General features: G+C 38.2%; 1 long non-coding RNA gene across 1 annotated transcript in view; it reads right to left on the bottom strand.

Annotated features, from left to right (window-relative positions):
• LOC150022167 (uncharacterized) overlaps positions 1 to 13,965 on the bottom strand; it is a 108,390-nt gene extending 94,425 nt beyond the window's left edge. Inside the window, exon 1 of the long non-coding RNA XR_016509210.1 lies at positions 13,820 to 13,965. This is a non-coding gene — a long non-coding RNA (uncharacterized LOC150022167). The remainder of the gene's footprint in view (positions 1 to 13,819) is intronic.
• Between the last annotated feature and the right edge of the window lie 1,596 nt (positions 13,966 to 15,561).

Genomic DNA, 15,561 nt, shown 5'->3' with positions numbered 1-15,561 from the left:
ATGTAACTCTTACAATGTGTTTATATTACATATTTATAAAAGTGTATTAAAGATGCATACACAAAATAAATGCCTTTGTGTATTTATGCCAACCTAATTTAGACATTTATAAAAGAACAACAAGCCAGGACTATGTTGGGTACTAACCCAATCACGTCTTTGGGCTTCAGTAAGCATCTGCATACCTATATCTAAGTATGTCCCTCCTCCTCAGCTGTGCAGACAACGACTACCCCACACTCTTATATTACTAATAACTATTTAGTGGAAAGTATGAACTATATCATATAATTGAAAGGGGAAAATGAGAAGGTAACTTTGCAAAATTATAATCTGTTTAAGATAATTTATTAATATAATAATGAGGAGTAATGCTAATAACCAAATGAGGATTATTTGAAATTCAATGACTTGAACAGATCTGGGGAGTTTTGTGAAGAAAAGGGGCACTTTGTGTGTAATGTAGACTAGAGTGCTATTTGGAGCTCTTAAACCTAAAAAAGGGAACTTCTTCATTATAATAAACGCCCTTGTGATCACTATTAATAGAAAAAGCCAACTAAAAGTTGAAAAAAAGTATTAGTCTGGTCTTCACTTTCATGAATATTTTCAGTATTTATTTTATGTTTCAAGAAGAGATTGCATAGTTATCCACTATGACATTTTCAGAATACCTAGGATAATTCTGTATACAACTTAGGTACTTGATAAGCAGTCAATGTTTTAACTTAAGTGTGGCTTAATTATTATAAAACCCAGAGGTCAGTTTAAAAATATAAATTTGTACTTTCTATGAAGAAGAATTTCATTTCAGGAACAGATGTAATTTTACTATATGGCTGAAGAATCTCAGGTTTATTCACCTTCTGGGCAAGAATGATAACAATTGCTTTAAAATCACAACTCTAACAGTTGTTTTTGTGCATTAAAGCAAGCATTCTTGGTGAAAGATTATTTTTTACTGAAGAATTTTGCCTTCGGGACCTTGTGGGTTTTCTCACTATTTTAACTTAAGTTAGCTAAATTGAGCCATTTCTGAAAACCTTCACACAAAATGTTCAACCTAAACTCCTCTATAGCCTCTCAGGGAAAATTTGGTAGAGTTCTTTCATCACAAAAAAGCCAGGACTGTGAAGGACTGTCAGCTTAATCAACACACAAATAAGTCATTAAGCAAGAAATAGATGTCTTCTTAAAATTCACCTTTTCAATCTAGACTTCTTTTGCATTCATAAACCAATTTCTTTCTCTAAAAATATCTTAAGACTTCTATGGTGTTTGGTTGACCTGAGTGGCAGGACAGGTGGCCTGTTCCAGAAGACCCATTTTCATTGTTATTGAAATTAAGTTATAATCTTAGCATTGTCATGGTGACAGTACATTTCCTCTCAAAAGATCATTACATGTGCCAAGCAACCAGAGTAGAAGGGATCGTTCTTTCTTTTTTGAAATGCCATATTCTTGGTCCAGTAACTGAATTTCATGTATTGACAAGTTTGATATTTTTAATGGATTTATATAAAAGTTTAAAATTTTATTTTCACTCAATTATGAAATGCCATTGTGCTAAGAACTGTAGGGAATAAAAGAAAACCATTTAAAATCCAAAACAAAGAGCTTGAAAACTATTGGGTGGTATATATAAGGTTTTACTTTTTAATTACTTATGAAACAGTACATATATCTTATGTACATTTCCCTGTTTTTTTTTTTTAATTGGTAAAGAAAAAACGAGAAGGTGGAATCTAGATCTTCCCCTTTTATATCTAGACTTCCTTCCTTTCTCAACACTCCAGGCTGATCCAACTCTATGTGGAGGCATTGTGGTGGGGAGTCATCAATGAACAAGAGGTAGATTGTTTAGAACTTGGATATTTAGCAGAAGAGGAAGTCCATGAGATCTGACAGTGTTCTTAAATATGAAGATTAAATGTCTCGGTTGAATATATTTGTAGCAATCAGACTTTTTAACATGTAGAGATGTTGAATCAGAAGATGCTTATGGTTAGTTAAAAACATATGAAATACGGGTTCACTTCCTTGGGTTACTATGCAAGAGCTCTTTTCAACAATCTCTCCTCTTCCCATGCTTCAGCTTCCCCTTAAACATCCAGCAGATTAACGGAAAAATACCTTAATTTATAGTATCACCATACACCACCATAAGAATGGGTAAAATAAATATGTACATATATAGAGAAAAGAAAAATGCTGTGAATCTACTGACTGGAAATGTATTCTTCCTAGGAACACACGTTTGTATTTCTAACTTTTACAAATGTACTTTTCCCACATACATGCCATTTCCCGGAGGAGTAAAGGTCTGATAATGACAAAGCAGCAATGTTCTGAGGGAAATGGTGCTTGTAAAAAGCCAGCATCATCATTTGAAAATCTTCCTTTTGCTGAAGAAAAAAAACTGGTTCTAAAATTCAAACTTGAATTTGTTCTTATTTTACAAAGAGGGTGCTGATACCAGGCTGAAGTATCACTAGGTGAGCGCTAGTTCACTATGTCTATTACTTTTTCATTTGCAAATGTTACCTAGAGCCTTAGAACTGTATTGCCATGAGAGGCTGTTCTCAGGGAACTTAAAGTCAAATGTAACATTGAATTATAAAGCACCCTGCTGCACTCCAGGTTCAAATATGCTGCATCCCAAACCATAAGTCTAGTGCATGCAATGGTGTATATATTAAAAATGCCATAAACTCTGTAACATGAGTGCCAAAGACATGCATGACATTTTTATCCCTTTTGCAGAATGTTAAATTATTATCACATGGTATTTATTAAACTTCCTAATGCACAGATAATAACAAAAATGAGTTATACTTATTAGGTAGCTTAAGAAACTACTGGAGAAGTCAAGGCATGTAAATGCCAACTACTATTTTTTAGATCGGCCTATGTGTTAATAAATGTATAAGATAAAATCATCTGGTAATAGAAGACAATTTCCTTACGTCAAAAAGGAAGACCATAGAAACTGAAAAAAAGTTGAGCATTTTGTTTTATCTCATAGAAAAGGGTGACTGTGATGTCATGGGCCTGATTTTTAGCAGGTCCTTCCTGTCATTTTAATGTATGGCACTGTCCTTGATTACCTCCTTGCTCAGCATGTTGCAGGCTGGAGGCTGGCCTGATTATTTCAGAGGACAATAGCTGCTGTGATATCCAGTTTCTTCATTCATCAGAACGATTTGCTTCCCATTCCCAGGGTCCTTATACTCTGAGTAATTCACAGAAGTGTCGCTGTCATCATAACTTCAGGCAATATATATCGTGACCTCTAGTCAAAATTAGTTCTCTTCATTTATTATGAAAGGGGATCTTTTCCTTTAATCAGAAATGTAAACAAGTATAAATTTTCCCTCCCTACTCAAAAACAAATAGCAAAACCAAATCTTTGAGGCTATTACTTTTGTGTTTAATTTTTCATGTGAAGTAAACTAAGTATGACTGTGTCCTTAAAATGAACTCTCAAGTCCTCTAACAACACTTCTGACTTTTAATTAGATTTTCAAACTCATGCCTTGGGTTGAGACTCTAATGATAATAGCAAAACTTGAGCTAAATGAGTCCACGGATGCAGTCATGTAATTTTCATACAATGCTTTCCTCAGGAGCAGTTAAACTTAAGTGAACAAGTCCTCAAAATGGTCTCTCAGTTATAATGACACCCTAATAGGCCTAGAAGAACACAAAACCCATGCAAAGCTGTAGAAATTCTAAGTTATCCCATCATAACAGAATGTTCACTTTGCAAGATAACGGAGATGCTTATTACAGACACCATTGCAGTTGCCCCTTAGCACATGGCAAGCCTCAGATTTCCCTGCATGGTTGCCTCTCACTTCCTGTCAGGATGGAGACAGAAGCCACAGCACCTCAGCATGGAACAGTGGAAAAACCACCACTGTGCTCCTGGGCTTCAGCCGTGGCCCTGCCAGCTACTGGCTTGCTCTGAACAACTACTTCTCAGTAGTGGATTCTCTGACCTCCACTGTCTCCTTTTTTCCTCTCCATGGCACTTCATGGATACTTCCATTTTAACATTTAGGCGACATTAGAAAAAAATGTGGCTATTCTTCAGTAAAATCTCTCCGTGTGCCAGGCACTGTTCTAGGTGATCTGTGTACAAATTTATATATTATAACATCATGCAAGTAAGGGATTACTATCTCCATATTCCAGTTCTCCAGAAGCACCAGGCCGTGTGGCTGTTCAGCTCATTTCCTGAGCCTCCTTCCTTCTCTGTATGTTCCAAGTACAAAGCTGCACATTACAAGTGAGGGAACTGAAGGAACAGAATCCTAAGAAAGTTACAGTCACTCAACTAGTAAGTAGAAAATCCATGATTTGAACTGGTGCCCAAAGCCCATACCCTTAGCCATTGCCATATGCTGCTGCTCTTTGTGGCTTATACATCTGTCTTTTGCTTCTGGTCCATGGGCACCTTGAGAATGAGGACAGCATTTCAGGCAATCATTTTCTCCTTGGTGTCTTATGTAGTGTTAAACTTTAGCAGTTGTATTCAGACTTGTGGTCATCTTTAAAAAAACAATCTGTTATTTGTTATGTCTTAGGCAAAGGCTCAGCCCCCAGAGCCAACTGGCTAATCAGGAAACCTTTTTAAAATTTTATTTTTAAAAAAAATTTTTGATTAGTTTTATTTTGGTATTACTTTGTATTGATTTCAGGTGTAGAGCATAATGATTTAGACAATCATATACTTTACAAAGTTTTTCCCGAATACTTCCAGTACCCACCTGGCACCAGACAGTTATTACCATATTATTGACTATATTCCCAATGCTGTATTTTACATCCCTGTGACTATTCTGTAACTACCAATTTGTACTTCTTAATCCCTTTACCTCTTTCACCCAGTCCCCCAACGTCCCTCTGGCAATCACAGTCTGTTCTCCCTGTCTGTGTCTGAGTCTGTTTCCATTTTGTTTGTTCATTAATTTTGTTCTTTAGATCCCACATAAAAGTAAAATCATATGGTATTTGTCCTTCTCTTACTGACTTAATTCACTGAGCATAATACTTTCTAGGTCCACTCCTGCTGTTGCGAATGGTAAGCTTTCGTTTCTTTTAATGGCCCATCAATAGATGAGTGGATACAAAAGCTCTGGTACATACATACAAAGGAAATGTTTTGGATGGGCTTATTCTTTGCTGGAGGAAAGATGCTGCAAGGCTGAGGACCTCCTACACCCAAAGCTTCTCTCTGTACAAAGAACTCACAAGAGGACTGTGCCCAAGTGGATATGTTTGGTTGCATATCGCACAATTACTCTGGACCACAGCTGCCTGGGTTAGGGATCTGAGCCTGGCCATCTGCAGACCAGCCTCTGTCCTACAAGATAACTTGATGTGGGAGCTCTGTGTAATAATTAAACTAATCAAGTACTCTCCCTGAGAGTTTAAATATGAGACTCCCAAAGGTGGCACTAATACTAAGAGATGCATAGAAAAAAATGCAGTAAAGAAAGATCAGGAAACAACAGAAGACACGAAGGAGCTGGAGTCCGGGCAGAGAGCACATCAGTGGTGGGGAGAAGCACAGGAAGCAAAGTCAACAAGAAGGTTGGAGTCTCTGTTGGGCCCACCAGAGTTGTTGAGGTGTCCTCAGTGATGAACCCGTTCTCCAGGAAGTACCAGCTGCAGACTACACAGCCCACCCCTTGGGCTTCATTGCTTACTTTGTATCCCCATTACTAAGATCATCTCAAAATGTCTCAGAGCCAGTGCCAAGGTAAAGAGGGGTGTGAACTGGGGGTAAAAAATAATAAAAACACGTGATCCCAATCTTTAGGAAGATATGATTTAATGAGGCAGACAGAGATGTCCATACGTGATTATAATCCAAGACTAAATATACTTAGAGGGGCTCCTGGGATGTAGTTACATGTTCTCATTACAGGCCTATTTGACAGAGCTGGGAATAGAGGGAAAAGAAGAGGGGAAAGGGTGAAATCTGGAAAGACTGAAAAAAGCAAAAACCTATTATAATTCTGCTCCTATTTGAATTCATATATTTCAGTACTAAAAGAGAACCTAACTTTCTTCTTAAGAGCATGTTGAATAAAAACTATCTCTTAGTATATTTTGAGTGAGTTCGGTGCTCATTAGAGTGAAAGACAAACAGCAGATGAGTTACAGCGCTGCATAATGAAGAGGAAACCTGTGACAATTTCTTTAATCCTGAGCCAGGGAATTTGCTTCTCTCCTTCACCTGGGGGAACTCAGATCACATTCTGAATTGCGGGCTGGATTAATAATGTGCATCCTGGATGTCCCAGTGCTGGACCTGGCTCACAGTTTCTAAGTAAACTGGAAATCAAATTAAATCAACCAGAGGCTGACCTTTGTATGTACAAGGCCTGGGTAAGAGAAGGGTCCTTCTCTCTTTCTGACTGTGATCAGTCCTGTGATTATGATGAAGATGGCCACATCCTTGCAGAAACTTAACTGCTTATTCTTTTCCAGCCTGTGATCAAGCTACCTATATAGTCAGAAACTTGTGGTCACTAAAGGGAAGCTTTGAGAAAGAGTGTATCTTGTCACTCTAGATGCCTAGGGTCCTAGGATTGCAGAGTTGGCCCACAGTGTAACGATTTAGTTGGAATAAGTGGACTTGGATGCTATTACACATCATTACACTACACTCAATGGCTATGAAAGCAAATTATGTCCCTCAACCTAATAACAGCTTACACTTTGTGAATGCTTATAGAGTGCCAGGCCCCTTGAAGGCATGTCTTCTTTACCGCTTCCTCCAAGGTAGTGATGATAATAGCTATCATTGGTTCCATGTTATAGATAAGGAGAAGGATGCTTGAGAAAATAAGTAACTTTCCCAAACATCATGGCCAATCAGTGGTGCAAGATGCATTTGAGCCCACTCATTTGGACCTGGGAAGCCTCTCTATTTATTGTTCTAATACACAGCTTCCCAACGTTAGAAAGAGAATGGAGTGAAATAGATGAGCATCCAGGTTCTGCAGTAAACTGACCTGTCCTTCCGGCTGATTTTTACTCAAGCCCCAAGATTCTCTTGGCTATCTACATTGTTTCTTTCTCTTTCCACCTCTGGAATCCTGCATTTATTTATTATTAGTATTAATTTCTATAGAAGTTCTCTGGTTGAAATACATCATCAGAGATGTGAAATGATTTATTCCACTCCTAAAGGTTAGCTAATCACTAGTTTAGTGCACAAGTAAAGCAATGCATATTTCAATTTCTATCCCCTGAGTAGCCATGGTCTGCTGTTTTAGCCTGCCAAAGTTAATTACAGATAAGTATCAAAATAGAACAGTATTGAATATAGCGTATCACTAAGAAGTGTATGTTTGTGTTTACATGATTTGCCATCAACGACTAGGTCGTCGGCAGCCGTCCGTCTCGAGAGACGATGGTGTAGCTTCTTAAGAGTCTATCTGCACCGCCGAGAATGGCTGTGCAGTCCGACTCGGGAGTGACATCGTATCTGTCTCCTCCCGTGTTGAATCGACATCTTGCGATGACGCTGAAGCTACAGAGCCTGGGCAGGGTGATATGGAGGGTCTGCTGTTGCCCATGCAGCAGACCCCCCCTCTCTTCGCAGCTGAAGGGTCCAAGGGAAAGACGGAGTCAATACAGCTTGGCTTCAGGTGCGCCGCAGGAGTTGCCGGTGTTGACTACAACGTCAAACCGCCTTAGGGACTCCGGCTCCGGATTTTCTGTCAGGGTTTACTCCCTTAGCCTTTCCCCTGAAGAGGTATGCCGCAAGGCAGCGGAGGTTTTTTGGAGTCAGAGTTTTCCTTCTCTGATGTGCCCTGACTGGAAGATCGAACCAGCGACACTTAGCTCGCAGGCCGACGCTCAATCCACTGAGCTAAACCAGCCAGGGCCAATCAACACTAGGTATATTTATATATAATCACTATGGGTATTTGTCTACATAGGCTGACACACTTTTCAGTACTAGCAGAACTCATCTCAGAAATGATTTCTATTTTCCAATGCTTGTCCCCTTTGCCTCTATACCCAACTCTTGCCCACCACACACACATTAGTGGCCTAACTGCCTTCATCTTGGCTGCTTCAAAGCTTAATGTATGACCTTTGGAAAATCTGAGTATTTGGAAGTAGAGAAATAAAAATTGTTCATATAACTCTGAGAAATATGCTGAGGCACAGACTAGGTAAGGGTGTCTAGATAAGTCCAACCTGCTTAAAATCCCCGGTTCTTCAAATTAATATAAATATTTCTCTTTTATGTTCATGTAGTTGTAACATTATGTTATACTGTATGCCATTTCAACAATTAGATGTATTTTAAAGCTTCTTTTAAAAGGCAAATATACCCTGGAACATCAGGGGATTATTGGTCATTTACCCACCTAATCAAATCGCTTTTTATTACATTTTTGTTCACTCAGATTGATTGAATTTAGGAATGTGAGTTTTGACTGGAGACGGGGAGACAGGCAGAAAATTTTGTCATCCTTGAATCCAGGTCAGAGAAAAAAAAAATTCTTCCTTTCCTCTTCCTCCTCCAGAGGTCTTCATGGAGACACCCTGCTTCCACAATTCAGCCAGGTGATTAATCCATACTCTCCTTTAGCTATGTTATAAATTAAAGGGCCTTTTGCCTACTGGCTGGAGCAGTTAATCAAAGTGTTTGGTTAAGGTTTCCAGAGGAAACTTCACTCTAAATTTAGTTGAACATCTAAGTTACAAACCAACCTATGGGACAGAGTTTGTTTGAAGTCGGGGGCTGTCTGTGCATGACTCCAGGCTGGTCTTCACCCTACACAGTCCACAACATACTCATCAGACACTGTTCAGAGCATGGAAACAAATGAAAATGAAGTCTTGAATGCACTGCATGTCTCTGCACACAAAGTGAAACATCTTGATGAACTGTAGTTTGACTATGAGATGCAGATGTTTTAAATAATTTGTAGGACAGACAATACATTTGTGATTGATGCTTTTACTTTTTTGCTGTTGGTACTGAGTAGGCCTCTGCAGTGTTGCTTACTAAATGCTGCTTTTACTCCTGAGAAAGAGGAAGTATTGAACTCAGTGGGTGCACTGGAGACTGTGGAGGATTAGCCCTGAATTCTCATGTAAGATGTGAACTTGATGTGATCAGGAAAAGGGGAGCCAGGTGAACGGCCTGGCTATCTATCTGTGCTCCTTTTCATCCTTTCTTCCCTTGTGGCTCTCTACTCTGAACTAGAAGCTTGATCTCTGATCTGATTTCAGTTATTTTAAGACTCTTAACTTTCTGTCCTCTTTCTTTTGTGTGTCCTGTGAAACCCAATTCAAAAGCAAGATGTAATTTATTACAGTTTTTCTCAAAATATGATCAATGGCCCCAAGCAGAGAAATGAGTGGTGTATTTAGTATGAATGCTGATCCCTTGCCTTCTCCCCTAGATCTTCTGACTTAGAGGATATGTACTGGGAGTCTGTCTTAAATAAACTCTCCAGGTGAGTCTAGTGCAGACTTAAGAGAACTGCCGCATTACAGCCTTTTTCTGATTATTCTAACTCATGAAATGTTCACTCTGCAATTCTATTAACCTATAGAATCTAGAAATCAAAGTAACAGAAAAAGTTATAAATCTAAGTATCAGGATGCTTCTGAAAATGTAATGTAAGAAAGTTAGGAACATTATAACAATTCAACAGAATTGCTCTAGAATCTATTCTTTAGTATGTCGAGCATTTTTCTATCTGAAATTTGATTTTCATAGAAGATCAATAACAGAACACTGTGTTTACATTGCCAATATGATAACCATTTATTATCTGATTTTTTTTTTTTTTTTTTACAAAATCCTTACCTCTAAGCAATTGGCATTCAAACCAAATCATTCCTTCATTAGCCATACTTTATTGCTTTTGTCCTAAAGTGTTCATTTTATTTCCATTATTGTATAAAGCAGGCACAAAACTAGCAAACCCCAGTTTATCACAGTGCAAATTGAATGGAGAGGCTAAGTCAATGCCTTCTGGTGGGTTGTCCCCTTATATTAGCAACGAGAAAAATTCATCTTCTCTATGAGCCTCATCTTGGTCTGTGGGGAAGCAGTCTGAGTGAAGATCTGCAATATAGAGTTATAACTTCCAAAATCATTGATAAGCGAATTTACTGCAATTAAACCAACTACCAAGTGAGTTATTTGGCATCAAGACAAACCATCTGGTGAGTGAGTTTTTCCACATTTTCACAGGAAGGGCAGAGGGACAGATATGAAGACTGTGGGGACAGTGTATTTCAGAACCTTCTGCAGTAGCCCTGCTCAGTGGAGACACAAGAGCTCCTGGAAATGAAAAACAAACAAACAAAAATCTGCACAGGACATTTTTACTGTCTGAACTCAACTGTCTGCATAAAAAGTGGGAGGTTAAACAGTGGCTTAAGCACCAGGAACCTCATTCAGACCCAAAGTTTCACTTCTGAGCAGAAGGCTTTCCCTGCTGGTTAGCGACTGTCATGGTCTAGCATGACTTTAGACCAATGGCCAGCACAAAATGAGGGACCCAGGGCTCGCTACACTTTCTGCAGAGGGGCAGCGCTCTGGGTATTCCTCTAGTCTAGGCTTCCTCTAGGGGCTATTGCTATTACCTTGGTTTTTTTTTTTTTTCTTTACTTAATGAGTGCTACTCACATTCCTAAGTTTCAAATCTTGGCAACCAGTTGGATTTGGGTTCTCAGTTTCCATGAAGTGGCCCCTCTCTCCAATATTCTACATTCAGTGGGACCTTCCTCAATGTTGGTGGGCTGTCTGTCATATGATTGTTTTCCAGAATCAGTCTTGGACCCATAGGTAGATAGATATTCTAGCCTGGCTCCGACCCAGACCCCACTTTTCACACACAGCGTCATCCTGGGGATGACAGCTGTATGTAGCTGTCACATCTCTCCTGGCTCACTTAGGAGGCATCTCGGTTCTCTTTAGATCAAATTCAGCTCCTCTTCCCTGTCAGTCAAAAAACAGTTCCCCAAATGTAGTTGCCAAAGAGCCATGAAGTTCTGAGCTAAGGGATTGTTTTTTCTTTTACTTTTTAGAGATCTGTTCACATACGCGATATAAATTTCTTGGACCTGGAATGTACTTTTCCTCTCAGGCAAATCTTACTCACAGAAGCCACAAATTATAAAGTTAAAGTGTGGCTATTATCCTCTACTGATAGCAAATACTGCACTTTATTAAAGAATAAATAGAGTACTTCTTTTTGCAAAATGTGTAACAAACCTACACAAATGGTATACAAAGTAATCTAGGTCTCCTCATGGCTAGAAAATTATATGCTTTACTTTTTCATTGTCTTTATACAATTAATATTAAGTGTTCTTCTTTATTTCCATTTGTAAGTACATTGAAATTCTTTTCATAAAAAGTAAAAATGTTTTATGAGTATATAAATATACACATAAAGGATAAAAGTACTGTTCTCTTTATTTAAAAATATTCTTCAATATAATAACTCAACTTGAAATACCCATTATTCTGTTCTTTGTTTCTTCTCTTCAAAATGCTTCCATTTTCAAGTAAAATTCTCACTGAATCTTTTGAAATATTTTTACAATGTAAAAGTTCTTTATGTGAAAAAAAGGTAGACAATGTGACTTTCAGTACCTAAGTTTCTCAGGGAACAATGCAGTGTTAGAATAGTATCTGCCTCTTCTGAGGAGGTATAGATGACATTTCATAAAGTAAGAGCTCATTTCTGACCCTAGTAATTTTGGTTGGATGTAAGTTCAATGCATACAATCCCAGTTTGGTCATATGCTGTCTAGTTCCTGGGTCTTGATGATCCCTTTCTCCAGCCTCTGTAGTGCTACCTATAGACATCTACCTGATTCATAGGTTAGAAGCTCAGTCATACATTCCAGAGATGCCTTAAATAAATGTCGCAATATCCCAGGACTGTCTGGGAAAAACTTGGGTGTCTAAGTTATCTGCTGAGTAATACAAGTTTCCATTTTTCTGAAAGTCTCATCAATCACTCCTTGCTTCCTCCCATCAGCTCCTTCACCTCCATCAGCTCCCCCAGCATTTTCCCAACACAGATACCTTCTATCAGTCCAAAGAGGTGGCTACCAAGCAGTCCAATGTTCCTGCTGGGATAGACTCTCTTCTCTGAACTGTCTACAGGCTAGAGACCAATTATCTTGATAACTCATATTTTCTTGAGCCTGTGGATGGATTCTGATTTGGACTGAACATACTGGCAAGAATGGTTCCTGGTCTGAACTTCTTCCACAGCCAGACTCCTTCTTCTACGCCATTTCAATGTACTCTACCACATATTATTATACCTGTGAAAACATACTAGGTGGGTAGGACTGTCTGGTGCCTCTGCCCAGTTCTCATTCAGTCTCTTTTGCCCTTTAATCAAGCATTTGTTGCCTAGGGTCCTACAAGCCTTGAATAGGGGCTTGCTGATGATAGGGTACATTTTAAATAACTTCATTTTCAAAAAATAATTTCATCACTTTCTCTGCATGGACATTTCAAAAAAATATGTGGTCACTTTCTTTAGTAATGTGTGAAAATATGATTGATCCCCAGAGGGTTCATACAGTAAACTATAGCATGTAGGTCAAATCTATCTTGTTTCCTGTTTTTGTCAATAAAGTTTTATTAGAACACAGTCATCATTACTGCTCATTCATGTGTTGCTTATGCCTGCTTTTGTGCTACCAGCAGAGCTGAGTCGTTGTGACAGACTATATGGCTCACAAAGCCAAAAATATTTACATCTGATCCTTTATACAAAAATTTTGCCAAACTCCACCTTATACTCAACCATTACTTCATCTCTCTGTATCCTAAATAGAATCATACCTAAGGGGCAAGTACCCAGGTACTCAGACACCCACTTTATTGAACTCCAAATTATTTTCAACAAAAAGGACAAAACCTATTTTTAGAATTAGTGACATCTGCCTAAATACATTAGTATATGTAAAAAACAAAAACAAAAAATAAAAACAACCCACAAAGCTGAGCTCAAAAGACTTGTAGAAGAAATTATTTAAATAATTGTAGCCTAGAGAGAGGCAAAGGAGATAAATTATTAATAATTATTGTCATTCAATAGAGATTCAGAAATACCAATCTCACTCTTTGCAGTTTACTTACTCTGACCTTACCCTACTAGGACTAGACAATTGAGCCCCACTGGTTTGAAGAGAGAAGTAGAATTGATTTTCTCCCATTAAATGAAATATTATACAAAGGTATGCTTATAAATGGTTACATCACCAAGGCTTGCAAATAGACAAGATATAAAAAAAATTTTATCTGCTAAATTGAATGTGATAGAAAGAAAGCAAGATTTCTCATATAAATCAAATGACTAGATATGCTGACATTTAGTTTCACAAAGTAGTCATTCTATAAGGGTACACATATAAGTACTAAAATAAAAAATGGCTGAATAAAGGGTTTTATGCCCTATTGTGCCAAGTTTTATTTTTTCCTCTGCACTGATTAAAATAAAGGAGTCATCATAGTCAATCTGCAAAGCCTGTTATACTGCTTTTATCAAATGCAAGAACGTGTAAACACAAACTGTAAAGGAGAAGAGAAAGACCATGACTCATCGTCTGACAGCACAGCTATTAAACATAATCAAAGAGTCAGAGTGAACTCACATTGCTTTACAACACAGTACTAAAAATCCTTTTAGCTGTAAAACTAGCATAAAATGTCACAATCCTGACACTGCTATGGAAGAAACTTGGTTTAAAGTATTTGACACAACTTTCAAACTTCAAATGAAGAGGATTTACTTACCATAGGATCAGCCATGCTGCTTTTAATCTGGACACAGAGCCCCTCCAGTTGTTATAAGTAATTGATTAAAAGTTGATTTTTCAGGGCATTATAATCTGAAACTTTAGGACACTTATTGTGATTAAAGTACACAGCCTGTTGCATGAGCAGAGGCTCACGTATGCTAACAACAAAATCAATGCCTGTTGTCTCTTACAACACACAAGGGCAATGATTTATTCTCAGGAAGTCAGTTAGACCATGAGGTGAAGCACACAGTGCTATATTGAGAAGTGAAAATCCTGCCCATGGCATAGGGTTCCAGGACCTTGAGTGAAAGGAACAGATGGGCAGGAGGCTGGGACATGAAGGTGCAAAAATATGACAATTCAAAAGTTCTCTGAATGTTACCTGAAAAAAGCCTACTTATTTTCTGCTCATCGGTCTTTTAAAGACACATGTTCTTAAGGCCAACTCATTATAGCACATCAGCCTACAAAAAGTCGCGAACCAAGACTTTACAATTTATTATGTGAGTTCTTGGGGCTTAATCATAAATGTTTAAAAGTTGAAGCTTGGCTAGCTACCCTCACTGAAATGCAGGTAATTTAGCTATGCCTGGCTCACCGGCATTTTACACATGCCCTCTGGACTCTAGTTTCTGGAACTCCAACTACTTCCACTTTCCTCTCCATGCACGCTCAGCATAGAGTCCAGAACACAGTAATTGTTTAATAAATGCATGTGGCATAGATTTCTTCAATAGTGATTTTCCTCATTTATTAGTAAGCAATCTGAGAACTCAAAAAGAGATGCTGACCTGTTCAAGGAAGACTTGCTTTGGAAATATCTGGCAATATTCACTCAGCCACTGGCCCAATAAGTTTGACTTCAGGCCTTTCTTCCATACACTCTATAAAAGTAAGCTATAAACATGAACATTTATTGTGGAGTCCAATGTGACTAGCTTAACAGAATTCTGGCTTCATACCCTGACTTCAAACCTGCCTCTGGCTCCTTCTAATTTGTGGTCCATTAAGTTTCCCCTTGGAAAATTCTAGATCATGCACTCCCACATAGTTGTTCCCTTTAAACCCCCCCTTAGCCTTGGTGCCTTCTACTACCTCAGCTCAAAAAGTCCCTTCTGTAACTGTTATAGCACGTCAGCATCTCCCAATCCTAACCCTACTTTACCATGACAAGGAGAGGATCCTGACCCAGAAGGAATAGTCTCAAAAATATCTTCAAGAGATATTCTGTTTCATTTCTTGAAACCTATGGATCTTGAGAATTTCTAGCAAAGGTGGGAGCAGAGATTCTCTTCATCAATGATAAAGTCCCAGGATTTTCTCATTAACTCAACTCAGTGGATAACTGATGTTTTGCCGTAGCTGATCATCATGAAAGTAACTGTCTCCGCCCCCACCTCCCAATTGCCAATCCTTATAGCAACGACCGAACCTTATTTATTAGTAAAAGGTTGAACATTATTTAATGCTCTTGGTATAAGACATTGAGCTTCATCTGTACTTCCTAGAGAGTTCTCATCATAGTCTACCTTATATTTATTGCTTTATTTCCTTTTTGAGGCCCTTTGGTAGCTACATGGGGGCAGTTTTTCTTTTTTTTCTTATTCATGTATTCTCCAGAACACAAGTAATAAACTTATACAAGTAAGTATACTAGGCATGTTTATTAAATATAAGAAGTTGACAGAGGAAGTATATACAAACATATCCAACTCTAGAGTTTGGAGAAATTAA

This window comes from Furipterus horrens, unplaced genomic scaffold (genome assembly GCF_987537825.1).
Source record: "Furipterus horrens unplaced genomic scaffold, mFurHor1.1.pri manual_scaffold_1, whole genome shotgun sequence".
NCBI classification, from domain to species: Eukaryota; Metazoa; Chordata; class Mammalia; order Chiroptera; family Furipteridae; genus Furipterus; species Furipterus horrens.
This window is presented reverse-complemented; position numbering and strand designations above follow the sequence as displayed.